The 17,609-nt window shown below is 45.6% G+C and overlaps 1 long non-coding RNA gene across 1 annotated transcript; it reads left to right on the top strand.

Moving 5' to 3' along the window:
- The first annotated feature begins 977 nt into the window (after positions 1-977).
- Positions 978-11,890, top strand: LOC135375983 (uncharacterized). Its single transcript, XR_010417465.1, has 4 exons — positions 978-1,252; positions 9,030-9,090; positions 9,153-9,221; positions 11,704-11,890. It is a non-coding gene; the product is annotated as an uncharacterized LOC135375983 (long non-coding RNA).
- Positions 11,891-17,609: the final 5,719 nt, after the last annotated feature.

Below are 17,609 nucleotides of genomic sequence, written 5' to 3'. Positions count from 1 at the left end.
ATGGTAGTTCGGATAGAAGCTAGCATGAGACAGAGTCAAACTGTTTTTAAGCAGAAACTTTACGGTGAGCATAGGTCGAGACAATGGGCCTGTCGCTTGTACTTGGAGCACGTCGCACGCAGACCCAGCAGAAGTAACTCTCGGCGCAGACAACGCAACGCCAGCATCCAATCAATACTCCGAGCCAGAGGCAGGAGCTGGTGTCCAGAACAGCAGCCGGAACCAAGAACCCGGAACCAGATATGAATCAGAACCAAGAGCCGGGCGGTAGAAATCGAAGCCGGTGCAGACTGACAGGCCAAAGTCTTTTTCCTCGCAGAACTCAATCCCGTGCACTTCTGTCCGTGCCCCTTACGTCGCACCCTCTGCACGCTTTCCCTCCGAGCTTTTTCTTCGTCCAGTTGTGACCACAACCATGCCACTCTCTGTCCTCTCGTTCTCATACACGCATTTTCGGATGACATAGTCGCTTTAAGAATCTTGATGGCCGTTGTTTGGCTTTATGCTGGTGTTTTAGTGTAACCACTGTGCAAATTATTTGAACAACTTCAAAGAGAGAGAGGTCATACGAGACCATTCGAATGACACCTTTGTATAAATGTGTGCGTGGGCGTGCATGGTGTGGGTTGGAAGGGACGTCTCTTCCGTTCGTGACTTGGTGCGTATGTATAGTGTATTCCACTGAAGCAGTATTCCATTCGTGTTAGTTGCATCCGGAATTTGCTAATGCTAGCGCAATTGTTCAGCAAGCCCACCGGGCTGATAAATTTTTCTAGCGTTTTCTCTTTTCGTTTTTTTTTTTAATGCGGCGGTTATCGTAATCGTATTCGCACTGACCACGACGACTTGTTATACGTGTTATCCTTTTCCTTCAAGCAACCATCTTCTATCGATAGTGGATAACCATACATTCAGATGTACAAAAGAGTGTGTCGCCTGTTGCCAACCTCTTTCTTTCTCTCTCTCTTTTCAGCAACCCCTTCAGTCATCGCAGGGGTTCCTCCTCTCCATGTCGCTTCAGAGTGGTTTCCGAAACGTGAGAAATAATCTCCTTCACATCCAATTCTCCTCCTTCGTCGTGACCCTCATTACAATCTGGCAATGCCGTCTCTTCGGATTTGAAGTGAGCAGCCAATTGGGACGACGCGCGTGTCGTGCACGTGACGGACGGAAATCACGACGGGCGCCCTTATAAACGCCACGAAACGCTGTTCGATATTAATTCTTCAGCACTGACGTCTGCTATCATCTGGTAAGTTTATGTTCATGTTTTCACTAGTCCTGACCCAAGCTGCTTTTAGAAAACGAAAGGCAACTGTGCAGCACAATAGGAAACTCTTAACGTGAGTTCTTGGAAATCCAGTTTCTTCAACTCCCTTCTTACCCGAAAGCAGCACACTTTTCGTAAGATTCACCGTTTTTAACGCTATACTAGTGTACAGCCGAAAGATCAACCTATTTCATCAACCTCCTATATGGCTATACATGTGCTTTCTCTGATTGCGCGTCCGCTTGTAAGCACGCGGATCTTTCGGTAAATTTTGTGACGGCCGAGAACGTTTTTCGATTTTGTTCCTATATTAGTTCCTATTAGTTCCTATATTTGTTCCTATATATTATATTAGTGATTCTCTCGTCTTTCCCCTTTTGCATCGTTGTTGAGCCAGTGTCACTGCAGTACAGTTCATTTCAGTTTCACGTTCAAAAAGCACAATTTCCATAGTACAATATTTATTTATAGCCGTACTTGTTACGATGAATCCTTCGCGCTTGCTAGACGTGGATGATCGTGACCTGCGTGGATAATCAAAAAAAAAAAAAAATAGTCGGGGTTGTTAGCACTGCATGAGAGCTTCCGAAAAATGGGGAAAATAACTTGAGTGAGCGAGAGTCAAAACTGCCCAAGTCTAGGAAAATGCCTGTTGCCCGAACACTACGCCGCACGACACCGCTGAAAGAAAAGGGGAAAATAGGAAGTAGTTGTTGGCCGCAGTGACCTAACTACTGTAGTGACCTACAGAAAAATATGCTTAAGCTATTAGTTACAATTACATTCCCAGAGCTAGTTTGTAACTACGTTTCAGCCAATACTTTACCTAGTTTGCCAACTAACTTCCCAACCCTGGTTCTAGGTACGTTCCACAGTACAGAACATCCATAGAGTATACAGTGCGCGCAATGAACGTTCCGCAGTACAATGTAGTGCGTACGGACAGTGCGTTCTCCGAAACACGCGACGTTTTATGGAATGCGGTTTGCACACGTTCCACGGCAGAGTGCGTAAGTACGTACACTGCTGTGCTATACAGGGTGTCTTATTTTTCGATACAAATTTTTCAGAAAAACTATAAGGGCTATAGATATCCTGTATTCACATCTATCATCTCTGGGCTGGCGGACATTCTTGGCCATCTGTTGCTCAACCAGCGAATGACTAATTACCGAAAAACCGTTAATTAACCTTGTAATTATAAAGGCTACAAGGTCGTCCGAATGATAACATCTGGAACCATCGGTCGCGTGATACCGTTGCCTTTCGTAGAACAAAAATCCCTTCGATCGGTGGCCTAAAAAAAGAAAAAGAAATCCGTGAAGAAACAGCACTTTTTCATTATTTTGTTCGTTACGCATCTTCGGAGAAGGTGTTTCCTTCGCCCCTAAGGTGAGAAAGAGCGCAATATCGCCTCCTGCGTCCTGGAAGAAGATTAAAAGAAAACAGAAAATGCAACCCAAGATAAAGACAATTCGGATAGCGTCACCCAATACATTTCTTTTCTGTTTTGTTTCCGCAAGTCCGAGCTCATCTAAGACGCGTGACGTGGCTCCTTCAGCCTCTTACATTGGAGATGAAAGGAAGACGCGTCTTGGGACATGGGCAATGAACAAAATTCTTTCACGAATTCTCTGCGGGCGATCTACCGAACGGATTTTTGTTCTGAAAACGGTAACGGCATCAGGTGACATAAGGGACCAGGTGTTCCCCTTGAGGCGACCTTGTAGCTTTTATAACTAGAAAGTAAATGAACGATTTCTAGGTAATTAGTCATTCGACGCTTGAGCAACAGATTTCCAAGAACGTCCGCCGACCCAGAGATGGTAGAAGCGAAAACAGGATGTCTAGAGCCCTTACAGTTTTTTTTAATGAAAAATCTGTATTGAAAAAAAGAGACACCCTCCTAATATAATCCTCACTGTACTGTAGTACAGTGTAGTACTGTAACAGTTCTGTTGTGTTATACAGAACTGTACAGCACTGTACTGGGTTGTACATTACCCTACGTACTCAACAATACTCAACACTACTCAACCCAGTACAGTTCTCTACTGCGCGGTACTCTACTCTATACTGTGTGTGTGCAGTTGTACAGTAATACGATACAGTAGAATACAATATAATACAGTACGATGCGTACAGTACAGTACATAACGCGTATCCTAACGAACAAAGAAGATCACCTTCGGTGGAGGTATGCAAGCAAATAACTGATAAGCCATTGCTCCGTTTTTCTTCCAACGATTTCAAAATAATAACACGTGTCATTGCCAAAACCTGCATTACCGCAGCTGTAAAAAACACCCTACCAGCACCAGACCGGGACCAACTTAAGGCAATAGATTGGCAGACTCAGGAATGTCGGCTACACGGAGGACATCATAGTCGCCATTGCGAGTAGTTTGCTACGTGAGAGGTTGGGAGCCACCCGTCGGAGAAGAGGACTTGATGGAGCGGTCACTGGGGTGCGGCTATTCCCTACGAGCACCAGCTATCCCACATATTAGAGGAGACGGGGTCCCGGTACGGGTGCCCGTTGACCCAAATAACATATTGAACCGAAGCAGAGGTGAAGAGGGATAAACCAGGAGCCACTGGCAGAAAAGTGCTGCGTCTTATAGACTGCCAAGTTTTGTCGATTCTCGGGGGGTTCGGAGGGTCGGGAGTATATACGCAGATACGCGTGTTCCGCAGACAACCCTTACCCGGTGCCTAACGCTATCCCTAAAAAAACACTAGAAGGTGAACGGGGTAACCTGTCTACTGCAATGCAGGATCACCAGAGAAAGTGCGGCCGCTCACCCGTTCTGCCCAGATGAGACCCACGATAAAATTTAGAACTACAGAGAAGGTATGCAGGGAAGTCGTGCAAGCGATCCTTATCAAGCAAACGGGGGACTGATGCATCCGTTCGGATTCGCTCAATCCACAAATTAATATGAATTACTGACGGACATCGTCAACTGATAACCTGTGCGAGGCAACCTAAAGGCCTTTCCAGAAAAGGACACCCTTCCGAACGGCGTTTCTTTAGCACGACAGGCGACAAAGGAGGTACTCCTTTTCGCTTGCTGCCTTTGCGCAAGCGAAGATTGCTATTCTCCTTTAGCTATTTACCTGATGAAGCTAAAAAGCCATTTCGAAGCTAATTTAATAATTGGAAAGGCCCATTAGTGTTATAGTCTCGAGCCACATTTCAGAGGGCGCCATTGAGCGAAAGGAAGATCGCCAGCAGCGAACTTCTTTCGGCAAGGTGACCTTCGCCACAGTGCGGGACTCCCACCGCAAAGCAGTCGTAGCTAGCCCGCGTGTCAGGGCTTACTCGAAGGTTAAATTTTACTCCGAAAAGTGTGTTAGCGGGAAGTGCCATATGTCCGTCTCCTGTGTTCTTCTCCTTCGCACTCCATCCCTCCCGGTTCAAGCTGTGTCGGAAACAATCCTTGCTGCAGCAGGTTGCGGACAGGGTGCTCTTTGCGTGCAGCGGCGCCCTCAGGAAAAAGGGTGTGAAAAGGTGGTAACTTCCATGGTTACCACCTAGGGCAACATAGCTTCTGATAAAGGATGCAAAAAGGCGGTGAAAGCAATTATTACATATAGAAATTTCTACAAAAAGGCGTACATCCCATTGCTCGCCGCATCACAACCGGTGTCCCTATCATTCGTGACGATGGTTGCCGGACAAGGTGCTGTGCGGTGACGTTCTGTTTTGAGAGTGAGGTAGCAGGTTAAACTTTGTAACCTTTTTGGCACAACATATGCGACAACTATTTCCTTCTTCTAATCCTTCTAACAGGTGTAACTGATCCACTTTTTGTTTCTAAGAGCGTGTATGAAGAGACTCAAACACTAAAACGACAACCATACTGACGTCGTCATTTTGTTTACTAAGGCAGCACAAAATTAAGCCTCTTACCAAGTCAACATGCTTCTTTGACAGTCGTGCAATGTTTTATTGAAAATGTAAAAAAAAAATATATATTTCTAAGTCCCTAGTCCTTTGAACCGTTTGAGCGACAAATTGACCAGCTGAATACCGGGGTTTACTGATAGGGATCCCGCGCTATCGCGGGAAAAACAATTTCACTTCAGACAACGATTTCGCTCCGTGCAATTTGCTTTAGTTTATCTGGGCGGCGGTTCCGGAATGAGCACATGAATCTCCTGGAACGCAAGAGGAATCTACCCAAGAATAGCCCTCATTTACCCCGGTGAATAAGTTAGGGTACATGCAGAGGGAAGGAAATTTTTTAACGAAATTTCAGCCCCCTCCCCCATTTTTAGATTTCCCCCCCTTTCATACCTTACCCGTGTACAGCACATTGGCAGCACTACGTTCACATAATCCCCTCCACAGTCTAACAAAGCAGCCATTCCGCCGTAAAAGCCCGTACGGAACCTTTCTTCCCTCCGGGCTGTTGACCCACAATTCGCATGAACCTTTAAACACGTCACACCTAACCCTTTAAATACCATGCCAATGATGAGGACGCTGCCCAGAAGAAGAACAGTCTCTGTTCGAAATATCGGCGTCTTCTGTCCTGAGGCAACTCCCTTCCTACATTCTACCGGTTCGCTGGATTTCTACCCATCTACATTGGCAGTCCAGTTTTTTGAGGCCTTTATGAAACATGCTTCATGGTTATGATGATTATCATCAACGGAGCTGGGGGTACGCAACAAACAATTAGATATCGTCCACGTGATGTACCCCGCGTGTTGACTCTCGAATATGTACGACTGAGAGCGTTATGCGCATTATTTGAACAGAAGAGTAATGTGTTTCGATTCAACTTCACATATAGGTATTTACAGGACCTGACTCTCTACAGCCACGGCGTCCAGCACTCTGCTATCTTGCGACTCATTTTGCCCCCCGATGCTTTTCGCGATGCTACAAGCTATTCAATTTGATTGCATGAATAGTAATACGCGAAATTGGTGCTGAAATTTGACTCCACGCTGGACACGGTCAGTGTGAACAAGCCGGGCAACAAATGTTCGCACAGGAGTCTGCTCACTGAACTGAGCTTGTTTTCTGTTCCTCGGAGTCCGGTGCCACGAGATTTCTTGGGAACCAGAACAGTTGGAGGGCATCGTGTGGCTAAGAACATATACCGTAATTTCACGGGTATAAGCCGCACCGCAGATAACGCTAAGCCGCAGGGCCCGCTTTTCAGAACGTTTTCAAAAATTTCTAGGCAGATAAGTCGCACTCGCAAATAAGTCGCGGACGATACGACGCCACTGATTTGTGCGACAAAGGAGACCGTAGAGACGGCCGTAAACCGCGTTGTTCATATTCCGGGGTCGGCATGCAGTACACCAGAGGAGGTCAGTTCTAGTGTTCCAGCAAGAGGGGTTTGCGCCATTGACATGTCCTTTTCATGGATAGATGGGTCAGTGCTCTTTCAGAAGACATGAATCACTGTCACCACTTTCGTTAAAGCTGCTTCCGGGAAGACACCAGGAAAATCAATCTAGTCGAATGTGTACGCGACCGTGTTACGCACTATTCGTGCATCGGCAGGGCGGTGCAGTTCCAAAGATGCTGTGGGCCCTTTGGTTAAAACCAGTGTATGGGGAAAATACCAGGGAAGAATAGTCATCACATAGGCCGCACCGGTGGATAACCGGCGGATAGGCCGCACCGGAGCGCCCGTGAGAACAAAATAGCGCGCATCAGCCGCGGCTAATACGCGTCAAATTACGGTAGTTTGTTGTCACCTTTTATATTTTTATTTCAAGTTCCCACACTTTGGGAAACACTGCAGTATCTCAACTGGTCCGCAGTATTAATTATGGAGGTCATGATGGACTAGTTTTCTATGTTCTCTCAAATAGACGTGGTTAACTACTTGTATTGAAAAATCCTACAGGAATTCTCACAAGAAACATCTCACAGAATATCTACGATATGTCATAAAGCTGCCCTTAAGGGTATCTCGATGACATTCTTATAGCTTATTTCTCACAGGACGCAGTCCAAATGTTCCTATAAGATTTGCAGGTGACAGTAAAGAAATGACGTTCTACAGCAAGTGCCAATATATGTCATCTGTTCACTCTTTATTGATATCGTTAAAAAGCTCGCGTGTGGAGAAAAAAAGAACTCAGCGTTGTAGCCTTCGGTAGAAGTGAGGGCTTCTCATTAAGATATCGTTGATCAGCATCTGAAAGAAAAGAAAGCAAGAACGTCCTAATGTCGGTTGTGACATTGCGTTTCTACATACAGGGTGTCCACGCTAAGTGTGAACATATTTTTTAAAAATATATATAACACTTTTAACAAGATGAAATCAATTGCAATATAGCATATGCTAAAGGGCACTCCCTAGCAGGGCATTAGCAAAGTCCAAAGGCAATGTCTTAATTAACTTTCATTAATTAACTTTTTAATTATAAAAGCTACAAAGTTGTCCCAATGAGAACATCTGTTCATTTCGGTCACCTGATATCGTAGCCGTTTTCAGAACAAAAATCCGCTCGATAGATCGCCCGCAAAAAATTCGTGAAGGAACGCCATTTTTTTCTTTATTTTGTTCATTGCGCTTCTTAGAAGACGCGTCTTTCTTTCACCCTCAATGTGAGAGGGAGAAAGAGCACACTATCGCCTCTCGCGTCCTGGAAAAAGATTAAAAGGAGACAGAAAATGCAACCCAAGATAAGGCCAGTTCCGATAGAGCCACCCGATACATTTGTTTTTGTTTTGTTTCCGCAAGTTAAATCTCATCTTCGACGCATGAGGCGGCACAGTGCTCCTTCCCCCTCTCCCTTCTCGAGAACCACAGTAGTGAGTACCATTAGAGAGAGAAACACGACGCCAGTCTGTCGCATGACACACAGGTGAGGGGGTTGCTGTGAGAAATTCTATCAGATCGAGTTTCTCTTGCAGACCTTGAGAGTAATTGTGAAGTTCTCTTAGAAGTCGTGAGATATCTTACGGAGCTGTACATCTTTTTTCTCAAAAAAACATGCTTGAAGCTTCTCTTAAGATGCACCATCAGAAGTTCACTTGGATGATTTTGTGTGAGAAGATATGTTCTTTGTAAGAACGTCTGTAGGAATACACATCCCTTGTTAGAATTCCTACAAGAAAGTTGTAGTCCTGTAAGAAAGTTTGTAGGATTTTTGAATAGGGAATTGTTGTTGAGAACGGATGGCTCATCTCCTGTTGAGTTTGGTTTATCTGGATGTCCCGCTATTATCCGGGCCTAATATTTGGGAATGGGGAGTACGGGTTCAAACGTGGACCGATCGTACGCACTTAGAGAACTGTACTTATAATAATGACGTATTCACAAGGAACAGCTTGCTGAACTACAAAACCATCCAAAGAAGCTCGTTACATTCAAGAAAGTGACGAGCCGAACATCAAAATGCAAACAGGCTGGCGTATCGACGAGAGCGGTACGAGTTCCTTGAGGTCAGGAAGTGTCCTAGTCCTTCCTTCTCCCTGTCTACTGCCTCTGTCCCTATTACGTCCTCAACCTCAAGGATTCTCCAAGAACTAGGCCCAGGATACGTGTCCTCCACTCCTTCCTGTTGTCGTCTCTCCATGTGTCCACAACCACAGTGTCCACACGCTCATAGTCACAATTGATTCGCGGATTCCAATCTTTGGGAAACCAAAAAAAAGCTCAAAGAAACAATACCGTCCACAAGAAAGTGTTGATTGCTGACCCAGAAACTTAGATAATCGGAAACAGAGAGAATGGGAAAGGTTGTAACAATTATCACTTTCCTCCTCTCACGGCAGGCTCTGAAGACAATCATCATGAAGACGGCCATCATTATTCTGTTCGTTCTGGTCGCTTGGGGTGAGTATTCGTGTCAGGCTTCGTGCTCGATGAGCTGCACTTTCTAACGACCCTCTGCGCAGGCGCCGTTCCCGAGGTGGAAGCGTTGCATCATCGAGCCTTGCAGCGTTCAATCAGGGCTGCTGCCCAAGGTAAGGCCCTAGAGACACATCAAACAGTATGAAAGTGACTGGGCTCACAAAATTGAAATGAGTGCTGAGGCTTTCCATCACAAAAGGCTAGATATTAAAAGTATGACTGAATTGGCACGTCCACGAGCGCCAGAGGCGATGTCTTCACTTTGGGGGGAGGGGATAGATGTTTCTTGGCGCAAGCCAGAGAGCGGAATCACAGTGGTTAAAAACGGGAGATGTTGATATGATATCCGATTCCTCATCCGCGATCTTCACGACATTGCCTTCCTGGGTAGATACCGGCACAGTTGGTGATACGTTTGAGGAAGATAAGAAAATAAATAGTAGATATATTAATGTGGTCCTGTCAACCACCGGAGCTCAGAGACTCGGCAGTGAAAATATCGATGCGGCCAGAAAAGACCTAGCACTTCCTCAAATTTTTCAAATAACCTATAACACGTATCGTATCGTAACGTACGTATAAGTACGTATCAACAATGCCAACCCTGGGGGGTGTGCCTCTTCGCCACATCGGCCGCGATGTCTTGAGCGCAGCGGTGGCAGCGGTATATTGATGCGCACGATAAATAAATTGTTGAAGAAGACGCGCATTTGGTGCTTCACGAAATTTAGGAGTATTTAAAGAAACCAAAGTCTCGGTAAACCTCCGACCCTTGCAGTGGGTAATACTCTAGAGAACGGACTGTGGCTCACCGCCAATGCGATCTCCCTATCCCCGCGTGTGACGTAGTCATCCGTTTGTCATGGACAGTGTTAGTCGACGAGCTTCCGTCGGCTAGACTACAGCGAAGCTGCTCCGTTAGCGAGCAACCCTGCCAAGTCATGTGTCAATTGCGGAACGCGCCGATGGAGGTATGGATGGTGGAAACGGTGGTCGGCGAAGGAGGCGAGGGAAGCCCTGTGCATAGTGTTGCGGCCATTCTTGGTGCATGTAGAACTAGTGTTGTTATCGCTGTCACCCACTACACGTTGTTAATGATATATTATCAGCGAAATCGTCCTCGACAGTGCCAACACTTTACTTGCCGGCGGCACGGATGAACCCGTTTACAGCCTACGACGCGTTGAAGCAGAGATCTGAAGCAGTATGGATGGGTGATCTGCTAGCGAAATAAATTAATTGTCGGAAATATATGGCATGCATTTCTGAGGGCAGCAGCGATCCGAAGTTAACCGCCGCCTTCATTTTGCTGTACGAACCAACGAGAACCGGGCGTATGGAACCCCGATACGCTCCTCCATTTTGCTTCCTCTGTTGACTTTCTGTAATACAAAAGTGACGTACCAGCCACAGAACACATGCAAGTAATGTAGCGGAAAATAATCATTGCATACATCTTTAACAGATGTATGTGAGATGCACACATAGCATGCTGAATTTAAGCGATGGCCTTAGGGAAAATAGTAGGAAATAGTAGGAAAGTAAAGTTTAGCAGAAGGAAGCAAGCAGCGCAAGGTAACGCCTCCCATAACCAACGGATTGTGGCTGTCTTGTGGTAACGTTTCTTCGGCCAAGTCCGGTCCCCACGGGTTTGGATGAATGTCGCTGCTCTGCATTGTGGGTTAGGGTTCTGTGGGACAGGGTTCCCGGCCCTTGTGTCAAGGAGTCACTGTGGAAGATCCACGCGACCAGCACTCGCTGAGATGTCAGCAGTTCACACCCTGGCACGTGACCCGCTGTCAACCCTGTGAACCTTCATTGCTTCAGTGGTCGCATTATGATTCAGTATAAGAAAGACTATAGTCCTGTTCAACTTAAGAAGGAAAAAAAAGTATACTTGTGTTCAACGTAGGAAGGAAAAGAAATGTAGTCCGTCATCTACATGCGCCGTTGGAGATAAGGAGACACCATAGCGCGCCAGGAATAATACTGCATTGCCGCAACGCGCCATCAATAGGGGAACGCACTTTTTGCTGCAGTGTAGTGTTATGCGACCAGTATTAGCAGCCAATACGGAAGCAGCGTGAGTATAATGGATTACATTATGTGCCGGAAGGAGAGAGCATGGCTTCTCTGATTCCAACCATCCTATCTGCGGCGCTGTAATGTTTTCAGAGCTGACCGACTAGCTTTCTCTTCCTTTTTAAGCTGAACATGACAATAGTTTGTCAACTAGGCACGCCGTTCGAGATAAGGAGACGCCATAGCGCTCCGGAAGAATACCGTAGCGCCACTATGCGCCATCAGCCGGCAAAGCAGACTTTCTGCCGCAGCGCAGTGTCATGCGGCCAGTGTTAACAACCAATACGGAAACAGAGTGAGTACGATGGATTACATTATCTCGCGCAAGAAGGAGCGTGACGTCTCTGCATCCGGTCATAATATCTGCGGCGCACTAATATTTTGAGAGGTGACGAACTAGGTTTCTCTTCCTTTTTCTAAGTTGAACACGACTAATAAAATTAGACAAGAAGATGAATCCATGCATACGCAACGTATTTTGAATAATTTTCACCCACTTTCTTTCTCTCACAGGCTTCGCTCCATCGTCGCTGGGGGCCTCTGGCAGGGAGCGGTTCCTTAGGGCCACCTGCTACGGCGTAGGGATGTTCATGTCTGCACCCTACACGTGCTGACGGCACCTGGATAGCGCTCTTCAAAGGGTGACCGATACCAGTGGTTCTTGTACACTTTTACTGTGAAATAAACACATTGCACGAGATCCGTTGGACAAAACTTCTCTCATGCAGCATGTATTCATTGCTGTGGCCATCCCATGGCATTGCAGTTACCGTACACCATCATTAAGTCGCACGTTACGCAGTGCACATTCAATGTAGGATTTTTTTATTCTGTCTTTATTTATTTTTTTCCCATTGGTCGTGTCGTGTAAGTCTTCCGTGACTAAGTAACCATCCCTCCCTCCTACTGCACTTCTTCGGACCGCAGCGGGAGAGTTTTTCTCTATCGCTCTCTCTTTTTTCACACACATAAAATACAAGTACATACAGTCCACCCTCGATTTATGAATCGCGTTCCTCGTAAAATCGCTCATAAAATGTGGGATTCACAAATCGGGGTTCACAGTAATAGGGGCATCTGAAAGTCTAAGAATGACAGGAACTACATTGTAACATTTTACAACCTGATTTACTTAACTGTTAGCGGCATTCATTATTTGCTTCTGAAAAGAGTTTGAAATGACGCTGTGGGTCATTGACTCTCCACGTTAGTCGTCCTACGCTTTAATCCTCATCGTACTACACTATCCCATTCTACAGATGGTTCCACACTGATCCAGGGGTGGTACGCCTGCTTCCAACAGTTGACGCTCCTCTACCACAAGATGACGATGATGATGATTCCGGTTCTTATGGCACACGAACAACTATGGTTATAGTGTGCCAAACAGTGATGTGTGTAGCAAGGTAAAACTAACTGTTCAATTAAAACCAAATTACCTCAGAATTTGATGTGTAAACCACAGTAAAAGGAATGTCATTCACTTTTAAAACATTTCAATTGCCGATATCTTTAAAAAAAAAGTTGAAAGTTATCATGGAGGGTAAAAGTGGTTCATCCCCAAGCAATAGAGCAAGGTGAAAAGGCACTTGGTACTCCAAAGCATGTGCATTGGGGATGCTCCTGTCCGCGGAGTAAAAAAACATTGCGAGATTAAGTATGTCCGAGCTAAAATGACTTCATGAAAGCGGTCTCCCAAATTGTGTGTGTGTGTGTGTGTGTGTGTGTGATTCCCTATGGTATCCTTAGTTAGACGGAGTTTGTTGCAGCGCTGTGTGTTCCAGTGTTGCTGCCATTTATTGTTTATTGTCCTTCTTAGGACCCCCTCAAGGTCCTGAGGAAGAACGTCGAAAGGAGTCATGTCGAAAGAAATTGTGGCTGTGGCAGTTGTATCGGCACGTTCGTTGCCGGGTATGCCCATATGACTGGCTAGCCAGCAACAGTTTGAACAGGGATGTTTGTTCGCTATTCTACTGGCAAGGCATTGCGCTGTCCCTACAAGAAGGTACATTGATATATGTATGTTACACATGGCTTGTAGGCAACTAAGTGAGTAAGCGTAGATGACTGAAGACTTGATGTGATGCTCTAAGATGTAATTGAGGGCTACGATTACATCATAAACCTAGGCATTGAAGATTGATAACTTATTTGGTAGGCGGTGTGATCTTGTAGATGTCTCGGTTATCATCACACATAGACCCCTGTTCTGGTCTTGGACCCGTTCGTATAAAAGCCTACGTGCTCTCCGAATCTTTACTTTAGTGCCAGAAATCCCTGCTGTAGGCACCACAGGCGGAGTATGCTGTTTCTTATATTTAGTTAATAAATAGTTATGCCGTGGGGGTGGCTGCCATGGGGGAACTCTTCTGCTAGATTCTACAACCTGACAACTATATTCAGAAAAACCATGTGATTCAACCCCGTGTTGAATATGCATGCGAATTGGCGGGAGAACCGGAGCTTTAAGAAGGAAAGGCTGTTTAAAATGAGTACCATTGATACTCAGCAGAGCTGGATGTATGGGTAGCCCCTTATTTTCAATGCATAATAAGAAGCTAAGTACGCGGAGGTACTTTTTTTTCAAGGTCCGAATGACCCGCAAACATAAGGTAGACGCGTCACAAAATTACCCTCACTCATGCACGCTCGGTAGCCTCTCGGCAGGTCGCGCGCGCGTCGGTCACGTGATCTTCCCAGTTTTCGTCCAGCAACGAGGCAGGAAACATGTCCGTGGCTATCGTCGCGCCCGCCAAATGTGAGATCCGCGCTGTGATTAGTTTCCTTCACGCTGAAGGCCGACGTGCAGCCGTAATCCATAGAAGAATGAGCAAGGTGTATGGCCGGGAGTTTACGAGTGAGAGTAAAGTGCGGAAATGGTGTCGACAGTTCAGAGAAGGGTGTGCTCACATTCATGATGAAGGTGGTCCGGGAAGCCTGCGGCGTCTGAAGACGTTGTTCGCCGAGTAGACCAACAAGTTCAACTGGGAGGTGTTCAACCACCCACCGTACAGCCAGGACCGGGTGATTTCCAGCTCTTCACTCAAATGAAGCACTGGCTGGGAGGTCAGTGGTTCAGCGCCAACGAGGACCTGCAGGTCGCCGTAACCAGATGGCTCAGTGGACTGGCGGCAACCTTCTATGACCAGGGAATAGGAAATTTGGTGCCACGCCACGACAAATGCCTCAACCGGAATGGCGATTATGTTGAAAAGTAGCATAAAGGCATTGAAATATTTTGTTAATTACCGCATTATTTTAAATTTACTCCAGGTTCCGTTTTGTGTCTGGTCGGAACGTGAAAAAAAAAAAACACTCCTAGAATCTGCGCCGTTCCAATGTCCACTCACGACATTCCACGTAGAGACTTTCGACTAGCGAGGTTCCCAGATCCACTCTGAGTCCCTCGTGATGAAAGGGGTGTAGACATCTGAGGACAGATTGACGTGCAGAGCCGTAAACCACAGAGCCTCAGTCAAGTTTGAAGCGAATAGCTGATATATGGAAGAGCATTTTGATTCAAATATTTCGTGCATTTTGTCTTGAGGCATTTGATATCAGACGAAAATTTTGTTATCTATTATATATTATTTTATATCTAGGACAACACCTAAGAATTTACACTCTGACTGTTCAATCATGTCGATTTATTTTTAACCTTGGTTCGAGTTTTTATCCCCCTTACTCTGGAACATGCAACACATACTGTTTTGTCTGGGGACAACTTAAAATCATTTTCAGTGCCCCACTTGCATAACTTACTTATAGTTGGCTGCGAACTGCCTTTTGCATCGACCGAGGTCAATGTAACTGCATGATATTTGAATATCATCCACCTACAAAGAATAACCGACAGAACGGGGGATGACCTTGGCAAAGGAATTAATTTTGACAATAAACAGTGTGACATGCAGCACAGAGCCTTGTGGAACACCGTTTTCGTGAATAAACGGGCGAGACAAGACCTTGCCAAGTTGAACCCTGAATGTTCTCCCTTCTAGAAAGTCAACGATGCAGCATAGCCTACGACCACGGATTCCAAAACAGCATGGGCCTCGCAAGATACCATAATGCCACGCAGTATCATAAGCTTTTTCTAAGTCAATAAAGACTGGCAGGCAATACTCCCTTCTGACAAATGATTTCCAGCTCAGTCATGGTAAATGGCATATTATATCCATACTTGTCCCCTGTTCCCTTCGAAATATTCTGTTTCCCAGTTTTGAATTTTGATTTTTAGGAACTCCTTGACTATGTTGGGACGAGCTTGAGATACTTTGGAAGTGCTCGCCGAGCGTGTTTGCCTGTTGCCCTATGACCTGATAGGGTGCACCATTTATTTGCAGCAATGGAACAGAGAAGCTCGCGTAATCACCCTTGATCTTATTGAGTTTGTCCCATACAAGTTTGGAAGGTGCGTTATTGTTTAAAGAGGATGTAAAGTTACTCCAAGATTCTCGTATGGCTTGTCATCGTGTCCATCGTGGTTGACACCGAGTTTTCTTAAACCTAAGTAAATTTGCTGCAGCGGGGTGGCATCGGAAGATACCCCAAGCACAATTTTGTTCCTTTCGAGTGTTTTTTGGACAATGGCTCCTCCACCAAGGTTCAGGACGCCTGAGGACGAGGTTTGTGGAATGGACTTTCTAGCTGCATTTGTAATGGTGCTCATAACAACATCATTTGCATGCTCGACGGAGATAAATTCAAAGGATGACGGCACGGGATGAACTTTCTTTTCGAATAAAGTCTAGTCTGCCTGTGACAATTTCCACCGTGGTGGACGAGACAGACAGGTTTCCTCTACAACAGATCAGCGCCGCTGCCTCCATCTAGTGTGGCGCCGGCGGCGTATAGGGGTTCGGATTAAAAAAAAAATCCATCAGAGATAATCCTAATGGAACCATTAGGCCAATAGGCCTATCGTAATTTCGGACATCTCTGACAGGACTAGCAGCTTAGCGGTTTGATGGGACCATTAGGAACTAATGGTCTAATGGCTTGATGGGATCTCCACAAGAGGAAATAATAGTCAAAAAATGAAAATGTGTTTGTTTCTGTCCTGTTTCCGACACCTATCATGACACAATTTAAGCTCGCTTGCTTTAGTTCTTTCTTTTGTTTGTGTTTCCAAGACTTTCCAAAATCTACAATGCGTGCAGCGTTCGAAGAAGTAAAGAGAGGGTAAGTAAAAAAAAAAGCAGATAAATCCTCTCCAGAATTGAAAGCCCCAAAGCACACTTAGTATAGCTGTACATAACGCGATATTCTGGACCCTGAACCATATACATACCCGAGGCTTCCGTCGTTCTGTAATTGACTCTGGTGCTCCCTACTCTCGCTAAGATCGACAACTGTCTTCTTCTACTTAATGTGCGCGTGATGGAACATATAGTTTCGAAAGGAAAGGGCTATGGTAAGCAGGCTGAACATTTAAGGACTTGTTCCATGTGCGAGCCGCAGTTAAGAGAAACGAAAGTGTTACTTAAAAGTCGTACATGACCAGAATTCAGGGACACGACACAGAAAGCCGGCTTCGCGGGATAACAGACAACCATGCAAGAAAGCCGACTTGACAGATTTGCACGAGGATATGGGAGGAGGAAAAATTCGGGGAGGGACGAGGAGGAGAGATAAGAAAGAGAACTTTTAACGGTCATCTGCACGGCAATAACACTGTGGGCACGCGGGGCACGCACGAGAGCTCGTGCTCAGGTAAAAAAAAAAACGCAACGCGTGGCTCCAAAATATGCACCAAGCCTTTTCTGTTGGTTGAATGTCGTTGCGAAATCAAAAATCGCGCTATAGAAGCTCGTGAAGCGAAATGATTGGTCCGCGTGAGAAAGGCATGATCTGAATATTAATAACTGGTGGCGCCGACTATGATCATGAGCGACGCCACGGTAGATACATTGGTCTACTTGTGAACAATTTCATGATGCAAAGGCAGCTATGGCCTTAGTGTAACCCTTAGTGGAAATTAATATGAGCGATGTACTCGAAAATATTTTCTATTGCAACTAAGAAAGAGTAGACAGGGACGTCCAGAGATCGCTATTGCAGACCTGCTGTTCGTCAATCAGTACCAATGTAGTACCAATGCGCTAGCTGCTGGGCTTTCGCCGACATACAGGAGCTGCAACTACGCATGTTAAGCTAGTTAACGAAAGAGTCATATTGGCGAATGTTGAGCCGTTCTGCTTCTACAGGGACAGGCATGAACTAATCCTATACTGTGCTATCTTATCGAAACTACTAAATTACGTCGCGCCTACGGTAGTGATCTGCAGGCAGGCAAACCCAATTTTATAAGCAAGTGTACCTGAATTCTAAGAAATGAAATAAAAAATACTATATGATATGTGGTATAAAAAAAAGTACCACACCAAGGATTGAACCCAAGAACGCAAATCCGTAAC

This window comes from Ornithodoros turicata, unplaced genomic scaffold (genome assembly GCF_037126465.1).
Source record: "Ornithodoros turicata isolate Travis unplaced genomic scaffold, ASM3712646v1 ctg00000961.1, whole genome shotgun sequence".
Classification (NCBI taxonomy): domain Eukaryota; kingdom Metazoa; phylum Arthropoda; class Arachnida; order Ixodida; family Argasidae; genus Ornithodoros; species Ornithodoros turicata.
Note: the sequence above shows the minus strand (reverse complement) of the source record. Positions and strands in the feature narration are given on the sequence as shown.